The sequence below is a fragment of the Pristiophorus japonicus genome, chromosome 21, assembly GCF_044704955.1.
Source record: "Pristiophorus japonicus isolate sPriJap1 chromosome 21, sPriJap1.hap1, whole genome shotgun sequence".
Classification (NCBI taxonomy): domain Eukaryota; kingdom Metazoa; phylum Chordata; class Chondrichthyes; family Pristiophoridae; genus Pristiophorus; species Pristiophorus japonicus.
Window position 1 is genome coordinate 24,076,744 of NC_091997.1, and position 10,373 is coordinate 24,087,116.

The 10,373-nt window shown below is 45.5% G+C and overlaps 1 pseudogene; it reads right to left on the reverse strand.

Annotated features, from left to right (window-relative positions):
• Nucleotides 1–765: 765 nt before the first annotated feature.
• On the reverse strand, nt 766–944 carry LOC139234192 (U2 spliceosomal RNA; annotated as a pseudogene).
• Nucleotides 945–10,373: the final 9,429 nt, after the last annotated feature.

Genomic DNA, 10,373 nt, shown 5'->3' on the forward strand with positions numbered 1-10,373 from the left:
TGTAATGTTTCACCATTTAAATAGTAATTTTATTTTTTTATTTTTTTTTATTTTTATTTTTTTTTTTCTGCCAAAGTGGATAACCTCACACTTTCCCACACCATACTCCATCCGCCAAATTCTTGCCCACTCACCTAGCCCATCCATATCCCCCCGCAGATTTTTTGTGTCCTCGTCACAACTTGCTATCCCACCCATCTTTGTATCATCAACAAGCCTGGCCATACCACACCCGGTCCCTTCATCCAAATAACCAATATCGACTGTAAATAGTTGAGGACCCAGCACCGATCACCGTGGCAATTTCCCCTTCTCTATCGAATGAACTAAACATGAGCACCTTTCAGAAGCTGAATTTACCAAGTTGCATCTCCCGTTTCGCTATCACCTGTTGTGCATTATCGCCAAAGGCCAATTTTACCCATGGTCTCTGAGCAAAAATAAAGAGATTTTCCGCCTACTTTTATACTGAAGCTGCCTGGCTCATTCTCGCTTTCATCAGGTCAGTGAACCTGGGCTATATTAGAACTGAGCTATTATACTAAGCAGTCCAGTCTGCTCCATTAACGTTGAATTTGTTTATTTTCTCTTTTTTTAAATTTGTTCCTGGGATGTGGGCATTGCTGGCAAGGTCGGCATTTATTTAGTTATTTATTTATTTATTTATTTATTTATTTATTTATTGCCAATTCTTGTCAGATCAACTCCAGCGCCAAAGATAACTTTGCGCAATTTACTCTTGATCTTAGCCAAAAGGCCAAGAGGGGAAGCTGCACCGTTCCTGGATACACTGCAATACCAGGTCGGTGCGTGGAGTGGACGGGGCAAGCTCCTGTTCCAGCTCCCTGTCCAAAAAACAATTTAATATCAGGTCCCCATAGGGGATATTAAACTGATAAGAACAGATACTACACTTGATCTTAGCCAAAAGGCCGAGGAGCCACGGTCGGCATTTATTGCCCATCCCTAATTGCCCCTTGATAAGGTGGTGGTGAGCCGCCTTCTTGAACTGCTGCAGTCCGTGTGGTGAAGGTGCTCCCACAGTGCTGTTAGGGAGGGAGTTCAGGATTTTGACCCAGCGACGGTGAAGGAACGGCGATATACTTTCAAGTCAGGATGGTGTGCTGTTGGAACATTGTTGTTTTGAGAAATCTGTCCAGAACAACAACAGTGTTTTTCCCAATCAATGTATGTGTATTTGCTTTCTGTTTGGAATAAACACAGTAAACTGTCTCTAATTTCCACTCATTCTTTCCCAAGGCTTCAATACAATGGAATTGCTTATCGAGTGAAAATTCAGGCATGCCCCTCCCATGATGTAAGGTTGCCCCTCGTGACTGGATTCAACAGACAATTAGACGCACTCCTGGAAAGAGAAAGGATGGAGGGACAAGATGAAAGGGCAGTTAGGTGGGGCTGATCTATCAAAATGGTTCAGGCGTGTTGGGCCTATTGGCCTTTTCCTGCTCCTAAAAGGTCTTGCGTTCTTAAGTATATACCTAGGAGTCAATTAAGTAACTTCCGAGAGGATGAAAAATATTGATTAAATAGTTTTAGATTTAAAATAATAGAGTAACTGAAGAGAGGATTTCTTTAGTTCAATTTACATAATATGCCAGAAACTATTCTCTGCTGAATTTCTCTGGACTTGTGCCTGAAACGCAAAATTACTTTAATTATATGCTAATCTCTTAAAGTTAGGTAGTGACATATAAAGCTAGGCAACATAACCAGTTAGTGCCCTCTTTATATTGTGAAACTACTGCCAGCAATATGATCTGTTTGTTTGTTTCAAACTTGTCCTTCAGGGTAGATTTAGAGATTGGTGCCAAACCAGAACAACTAGAGTTAGTTTTTAAAAAGGGAACTTTAAAAAAGATTCATTCACGGGATGTAGACATCGCAGGCAAGGCCAGCATTTATTACCCACCCTTAATTACCCTTGAGAAAGTGGTGGTGAACTGCAGTCCGTATGGTGAGTTCCAGGATTTTGGCCCAGTGACGATGAAGGAATGGCGATATATTTCCAAGTCAGTATGGTGTGTGACTTGGAGGGGAACTTGGAGGTGATGGTGTTCCCATGTACCTGCTGCCCTTGTCCTTCTAGGCGGTAGACATCACAGGTTTGGGAGGTGCTGCCGAAGAAGCCTTGGCGAGTTGCCGCAGTGCATCTTGTAGATGGTACACACTGCAGCCACGGTGCGCCGGTGGTGGAGGGAGTGAGTGTTTAAGGTGGTGAATGGGTTGCCAATCCAGCGGGCTGCTTTGTCCTGGATGGTGTCGCACTTTTTGAGTGTTGTTGGAGCTGCACTCATCCAGACAGGTGGAGAGTCTTATTTTCTCTTGCGATTATATCAACAATGTAATTGTATCTCTGCCACAGGCCCAGCACATAGTAATGGCAGCCACAGACTAGGGAGTTAACCAGAATATTCTGTTAATACAGAAGTTGTCATGGGTGAATACTTGGCTAATGAAGCCATTTTACACTTGATCAGGTAGCCATTCCGTCAGGAAGCTCTCGCAGGGGACGATTTCGGGAGTGGACTCCTGATGGAGAAGCCGTGGATACAGTTTAATTCCTAGCCCAAAAGTACAGATGTAACGTGAATTCAACAGAAGTAATTATTTCCAAAAATGCATCATAACAGGACTGAGTCCGCACATAAATGGGATTGCCAACAACGTAGTAGCTTCATCTTACCTAAGATTAGAAGTTCATGTTATACATAATCTGGTGTCCAGTACAAGGTACATATTGCTCGTGGGATAAGACTTCCATCTATTTCCTAAACAGGTTGTGCCACTGGGTTTATAGCTGTTTGTATGGAGGGCATGCAACACTTAGTCACTAAATGCACAATTTATTGCATAAGCAAGGGGACTGACTCACTCGAAAACAATTATATAGAAAGGAAGACAAGAAAGAAAGATAGGAAGGAGAATGAAAGAGGGATAGAAAGAAAGAAAAGAACTTGCCTTTATAAAGTATCTTTCATGGCAGGACGTCCCAAAGCATTTTATAGCCAATTTGAACTGTAGTCGCTGTTGTAATGTAAGAGCGCAAAGCAAGCAAAGCAAACGCTCTACTCGGAACTCCTACACGGCAAACGAGCCCCATATGAGCAGAGGAAATGTTACAAGGGCACCCTCAAAGCCTCCCTGATAAAATGCAACATCCCCACCGACACCTGGGAGTCCCTGGCCAAAGACCGCCCTAAGTGGCGGAAGAGCATCCAGGAGGGCGCTGAGCACTTCGAGTCTCGTCGGCGAGAGCATGCAGAAAGCAAGCGCAGGCAGCAGAAGGAGCATGCGGCAAACCAGTCCCACCCACCCTTTCCTTCAACCACTGTCTGTCCCACCTGTGACAGTGACTGTAATTCCCGTATTGGACTGTTCAGTCACCTGAGAACTCACTTTTAGAGTGGAAGCAAGTCTTCCTCGATTTCGAGGGACTGCCTATGATGATGATGATGATGATGTAAGAGACGCAGCAGCCAATTCACACACAGCAGGGTCCCACAAACAGCAATGACATAAATGACAAGATAATTTGTTTTTTAGTGATGTTAGTTGAGAGATAAATATTAGCCAGAACACCGGGGATAACTCCTCTGCTCTTCTGCGACAAGTGCCATGGGATCGTTTACGTCCACCTGAGAGGGCAGACAGGGTCTCAGTTTAACATCTTATTCGAAAGATGGCACCTCCGACAGTGCAGCACTCCCTCAGTAGATTACGTACTCAAGTCTCGGTGGAACTTCAAACCACAACCTTCTGACTTAGAGGCCAGTGTGCTCCCAATGAGACATAGCAGTTAGCCACTAAGCGCAGAAATTATCGCAGATCAGAAAATGGCTGCAACTCAAAAAACAGGGCCAAATTGAAACACAACTTCATTCCAGCCCACTTTCCAGTCGCTTGATTGACAATCCATCCCAGCTGTAATTTGGTTTGGACTGGAAATTCACGCCCAAAGTATTCAGTTTTAACCACAAATATAAGTGTACCGTTGTCAAAAAGCTACATTTTATTGACTTTTTAAAAATTGCATTTCAGACTTTAAAAGCAGTTTTGCAAATATCATGTCACAATAACACAAAATTAAATCTGTAGTTTTCTTTTCCACTCTCCGGTAAATACCATTTATAGCGCTGTCTGACTAACACCTAAATATTCCACCTCTCTCAGTTTAGTCCATGCTGAAACTACTCTAAAATAGTAAGCTTTGCAAATTGACATTTTGTTGGGGAAAAAACTGATTGACCTTTGCTCTGAACCTTGACCTTTGGAACCGTTTGCCCTGATTGACCTTCCTGCCCTGATTCAGACAGATCCTAATGTGAGTTGGCACTGGGAAAAGAAGAGGTGTGTCAATCAGATTGCAAGAAAGGCATGAATCTTTCCGAGTTATGTTGAATTAAATTATAAAATCATTCCTTACAATTAATAATTATTGTTCTTAAGCTGACAGGGTTGTAGATATTGCACCTGGACCTAAAAGATTCTAAATTGGACCCTTGAGAAAAAAGTATCTATTTAAACACATCAATTTATAGGCTAATAGGGAGAATCCCAGGATGACAAATTAAATCAAATGTCAAGTAAAGTCTGTAAAATGATTAGTGCAATGAATTTCCAAGCTAATACAATTAAATATTAGAATTCAGAGTACAATGTAAACACAAAACAGAATACCCCTTTCATTATATATATATATATTTTTCTATGATTTTAACTCACAAAACCTGATGAGGAATGACGTGCACCATGAGAGTGTCCCTTTAATTGTCACAACCGATAATATTATTTTCTAGAAATCAATTGTCTATTCCTTCTGGTCACATAGTGCAGACCATTATAGGTGCAGGTGTGTAAAAGGTTGTTAATGGTCGAATTGCAAGAGAAATGATAAAGACCTAGGTTTGTGATGAGTGCTGTGGGACCACTCCATCACTTACAATCCTATAAATCTTCCGTTTTAGTGCAGAACATTCAAGTGCAATGAATAAACCGCTGAGACATGAAGCTTAAGGGGAAAAAACATCTAATATCAGGATGTCTGTTTCAGTTGCGGGAATTGACCGATGTGTCTAACTAATTGAGCACTTGTTGTGAAGCCCAAAAAGATGAATGGCATCACCCGGTTTTCTGTAAACCAAGCAACCTCGAGTAATAATGGGCTCAATTTTGCCCAAAGCCGTTATTTGGCGTATTGCCAGAGTTACGCCCGTTTTTCTAGGCCAGAAATACTCCAAAAATATTTGTGCCAAGTTTCCCCGCTGTATTTTTCAAATTTGGTGCCATGCAGTCTGTCCAGTCACCTCGGGGGGGTGGGGGGAGAGGGGTGGAGCTTGCTGTCTGCACCGAAAAAACGATGTTGCACCTTCTGCGCATGCGCTGAAAAAAAAGGAAGTTTCTGACGTGATTCCTCTGGGCGTGCATGCACAGTACAGCTCCCGGTCTGCAATCAGCCATTTTTAAAGAGCCAGTAGTGTGTGTGAGAGCGTTGAGTGCCGTGTGAGAACTGTAATTATCATTGGAAAGATTGGAGCTGCAATACAAGATGCAACGCAGTGCCAAGAATTTCTTCCAGGGTGAAGTGGAGACACTAGTTACTGTGATTGAGTGCAGATGGCACAAGCTGAACACTAGCAGAGGTCACATAAAAGTTCCACCAAAAGAAATGAAGAAATACTGAACCAATTTGCAGAAGATTACTGTGCAATGATGACCCACCCCGAGGTCCGGAGGCCAGTGCAAAAAGAAGTGGCAGGACCTTGGTCAAGTAGTTAGTGTAAGTAATATTTTCATTATTCAACAGAATTGCAATTGTAAATGTGACCAACTGTTTCTGTCCCATCCAGCTGAAAGACACTCTCTCTAAAAAGTTGTATTTTCATCTTTGCAGAGGAAGGTGGCACATAATAAAAGGGAAAGAACTCGAACAGGTGGAAGCCCGGCAAATCTGCGCCCACTGACACCCTTGGAAGAGAGGGTCGCTGCTTTGATGGGTCCTGCCTGGAGAAAAGCAACTACCACTGCACAAGCTGGGCCCACACTGGAGGGAGAGGGTAAGTCCTGCAAATTCCACAGTCTGGCTTTGCTAAACGTTAAGTACTGCACGGGCTAGCCATGCTTCAGTTCATGGGGATGTCTCCGTCAGCTACGCTTCAGTTGATGCAATGTGCTATCATTCATCGTGGTCTTTCAAATGAGCCTGCTGCCTGCGCTGTGTGAGCCTACTCATGCCACCCACCCTGCCCCCTCCTCTGCTGCTAACCATTTGTCTGTTCTGTTATATTTTGCAGAACTTGAGGCCAACCCTGACGATGCAGAAGAAGATTCAGATGAGGACGAGCCTGAAGAGGAGAACATCTTCCAATTCCACTTTTCAGACCATGGGGGCGAGGGGGAGTGGATGGATGAAGCCCCCTCTTTTGTACTCACTTTGGTTGAGGTGCAGGTGCTGCCCATTCCGTTGCTAGCCCCTTCCCTTACTAGAGTTAGAATGTTGGTGGGACATTCCATGGTGTCCCACCGTCCGAGACTGGGGATTCCAGTGGGGTGCAGCGAGGCACACCCAGGGCCCCACCGTCCGAGGTTGCGGGTGCCAGTGAGATGCAGCAAGGCACACCCAGGGCCCCACCGTCCGAGGCTGCAAGTCCCACTGGGGTGCAGCGAGACACACCCGGGGCCCCACCGTCTGAGGCTGCGGGTCCCAGTGGGGTGCAGCGAGGCACACCCAGGGCCCCACCATCCCAGGCTGTGGGTCCCACTGGGATGCTGTGAGCCACGCCCGTGGTGAAGAGGGGAAGGAGAGCTTGACCATGCTCTCCTGAGGTGCAGGATCCAACAGATGTGGTTCAGATGATGGCAATGAGTGCGGAGAGCTTATGCGATGTCTACTGGACACCATCAGTGGGATGGGTGATGAGGTATCGGGACTGTCGGCAGAAGTAACAACACTCTCACGAGAAATGGGAACGATGTCCGGGACCATGAATGAGTGAATATCTCAGTCAGCTGAAACCATGTCAGTGAACATGAGGGAGGGAATGTCACAGGTAGCTGATGTGCAGTCTTGCGATTTCTTCTGATCGCCATCTGCCCCCTCCCCCCTCCCGGGCATGTTTTGTTGCTGAGCCCCGAGCCCCTGTATCTGGGCACGGGGCCGATTCTGCCGACCGACACTCCGACCCTCCAGCCCTGCTTGCAGACGTTTGGTGGTAGCCTGTGAGTTTAAAGAAAATGAAAACTTCAGAATTCCATCAAACTTTCATCTACTGTAAGGCAACATGTTTTTAATCTTTATTATGCATATTTAAAGTGTTCTTGACCCCCTCCAAAACTTCGATGAAAAACAATGGCGTCTTTCTGTGCTAATTTTTCAATGTGCGCTGCATTCTCTTAATTCACCAGAAGCTTTTTCGGGAATGGCCAGATACACCGACTTAGGAGAAATTCTTTTGGTGCAAACTTCGAAAAATGATTTAATAAATTGCCGCAGACATGAGGTAACACACCCCTTATGACGTCAAAAAAAAAACAAACCTAAAAAAATCGTAACTAACTCAGTTACATTGGCAAAGATTCCTTGGGGAAACTTTAATTTAAAAACCCACCCTCAAAAAAGTGGCGTGCGCCAAAAAAACGTCGCAAATCACCGGGCAAAATTGAGCCCTAAGAAAGTGGAGGATCTCCCTTTAGCTTTAGTAGGTCAATACACCATTGTACAGGTATTGTACTGAACAAGTGAGGCCAGAAAGCGCCAGGTTGACTCCCTGGTCCCTACTGAATTAGCTGATCTCTGGTAGCTTAGTAGTGAGGGTGCAACAAGTGGTGTCGCTGGGTCAGCTGTGGCTCAGTGGGTAGCACTTTCACCTCTGAGTCAGAAGGTTGAGGGTTCAAGTCCCAGTCCAGGGACTTGAGCATAAGAATCTAGCCTGACACTCCAGATGTTAAACTGAGGCCCCGTCTGCCCTCTAAGGTGGATGTAAATGAACCCATGGCACTATTTCAAAGAAGAGCAGGGGAGTTATCCCCGGTGTCCTGGCCAATATTTATCCCTCAATCAACATCACAAAAACAGATTATCTGCTCATTATCACATTGCTGTTTCTGAGAGCTTGCTTGTGTGCAAATTGGCTGCCGCATTTCCTACATTATAACAGTGGTTATACGTCATTGGCTGAAAAGCGCTTTGAGACATCTGGTGATTGTGAAAGGCGCTATATAAATGCAAGACTTTCATTCATTGGGATTTGTGGGATTTGGTTGTTGCATTTGTCATTGTGTGCTGTTTGCCAAAAGGAAGTAAAATAAAGACCCATAGAGGGTTGCCATCAATTGCATTTTAATAATCAAACAGTTACAATTAACATTGGCATCTATCTTTCCATTGATTCACTTTAAGTAAGTTTTGTTTAAAAGTTTTGTGCTGGTGACATTGTCTGGGGGAATTTGGTTCAGACGAGTGAGTGTGCTGTGAGGACAATACATTTACCAATGAGCAGGGAAAGTGGAGCCTTATTGCTAAGTTCGGCTCAATAATTCGCTTAATGATTGGAAAGACCTGATTTACACGCCACACTCTACTGCAATATGGAAAGGGTCAATGAGATTGGCCTGAACTTTTCATCGCTGTACATCTGCACTTGTGCTTCGAATTTTACACAATTTCCTGCAGACATTAATCACCCTTTGGATTAAAGTAAACTTTCTTGCTGTAAATATCAATCCTGAGTTCCTACATTTGAACGAAAATCAGGTGGGCTACATTCCGGGCGTACAATGTTCCTCTCTGTGCTCCCCAGGTTATACTTTCCGCCCAGGAAGTACATGTGAAAGCCTGCCTCATTCCATAACTTCGAACTAACACGGGACATTATCGATTATTATCTTTTTTAATTACTGGTCTCTATTTAAGAGTTGAGGTTAGAAGTTGCACAGCGCCCCAGTTAGGGCGATAACATTTGTGGGAGTGCAAAAGTATGGCCAGGCGAAGAAGATTTTCAGCTGACGGGAACTTCTGCTTTAGCACTCCAAGCGAGAAGTGGAGTGTTAAATCAAGTGCCATCACTTCCCTTAGAGGGCGAAAGGGAGTGAGAGGGGTGGTATCGGCAGAGTGCTGTGCAATGTTCAGTGCTACCGTCTGTACAGGCACCTTCCCTTGCTTAAAGGGAAAGGCCAATGCTGGGATGACTGAGTTTTCCTGCTGTCTGTGTTGGGCCACGGTACCTGCGCTATGCCCATAGCAGCCCCGAGCGCTCTAAGAGAGTTCAGGGCTGAACAATCGCAGGGTCTAAAATAAGCAAAAAACACCACACTGGGGAGATAACTGCCTTTAATTAGCGCTCCACAAGAGGCCAGCCGAGGTGCCAATGTCTCCTGTAACTGCCGTTGTTGACGCCCATGTGCTTCAGGGGGCGGGAACAAATATTGCATCCGGAGTGGTAATGGGGCGCTGCACACCGGATGATGTCACGATCTACGGGGCGCAAGAGAGCGAGGCGGTAAGTGTTAGCGCCAGCGCAAAACCAGCAGCGAAGTTCGCGGGCATTGCTGAATTCACCGTGCCCGGTCAGTAACCCCTTAGCCACCCGGTTACCGCCCCCCACAGGCACAATGAGGTTGAGTGCGGCTTTGCAGTAACATTTCGTGATCCACTGAGATCGTTGAAAGGTTTGCGCCACTGCAGCCTGGTCCTCCTGACAACATCCCTGCTTGTGCCCTCCTGTGCAACGTGCAACCAGGTTGCGTTGATGTCCTGGGGGGGAGTCTCTTCCATACATTGGAAGGGAAATGAACCTCCCTGTGTGCTGTGACTCCCTCCATAACCATATGGATGGAGTCATGGGAGAGCCTGAGTGCAGCTCTGCACCTTTGTGCTGTGATTGTCAGTGTTTGCAGCACCTCAATGCTGCAGTACACTAACAACACAATTGTCAAAATAAATTTGCGCATGGTCTCTTTCAGGAAAGCAGCTGATAACACATCACCAAATGACATCATCAGACCCGCTTCCTTTTAATTGACCGGGAACCTCGCTGGGCGGGCTTAACAAGCCCCATCATCATCATCTCATAGGCAGTCCCTCGGAATCGAGGAAGACTTGCTTCCACTTTAAAAGTGAGTTCTCAGATGGCTGTACAGTCCAATGCGGGAATTACAGTCTCTGTCACAAGTGGGACCGATAGTGGTTGAAGGAAAGGGTGGGTGGGGTTTGCCGCACGCTCCTTCCGCTGCCTGCGCTTGATTTCCGCATGCTCTCGGCGACGAAACTCAAGGTGCTCAGCACCCTCTCGGATGCTCTTCCTCCATTTTGGGCGGTCTTGGGCCAGGGACTCTAAGGTGTCGGTGAGGATGTTGCA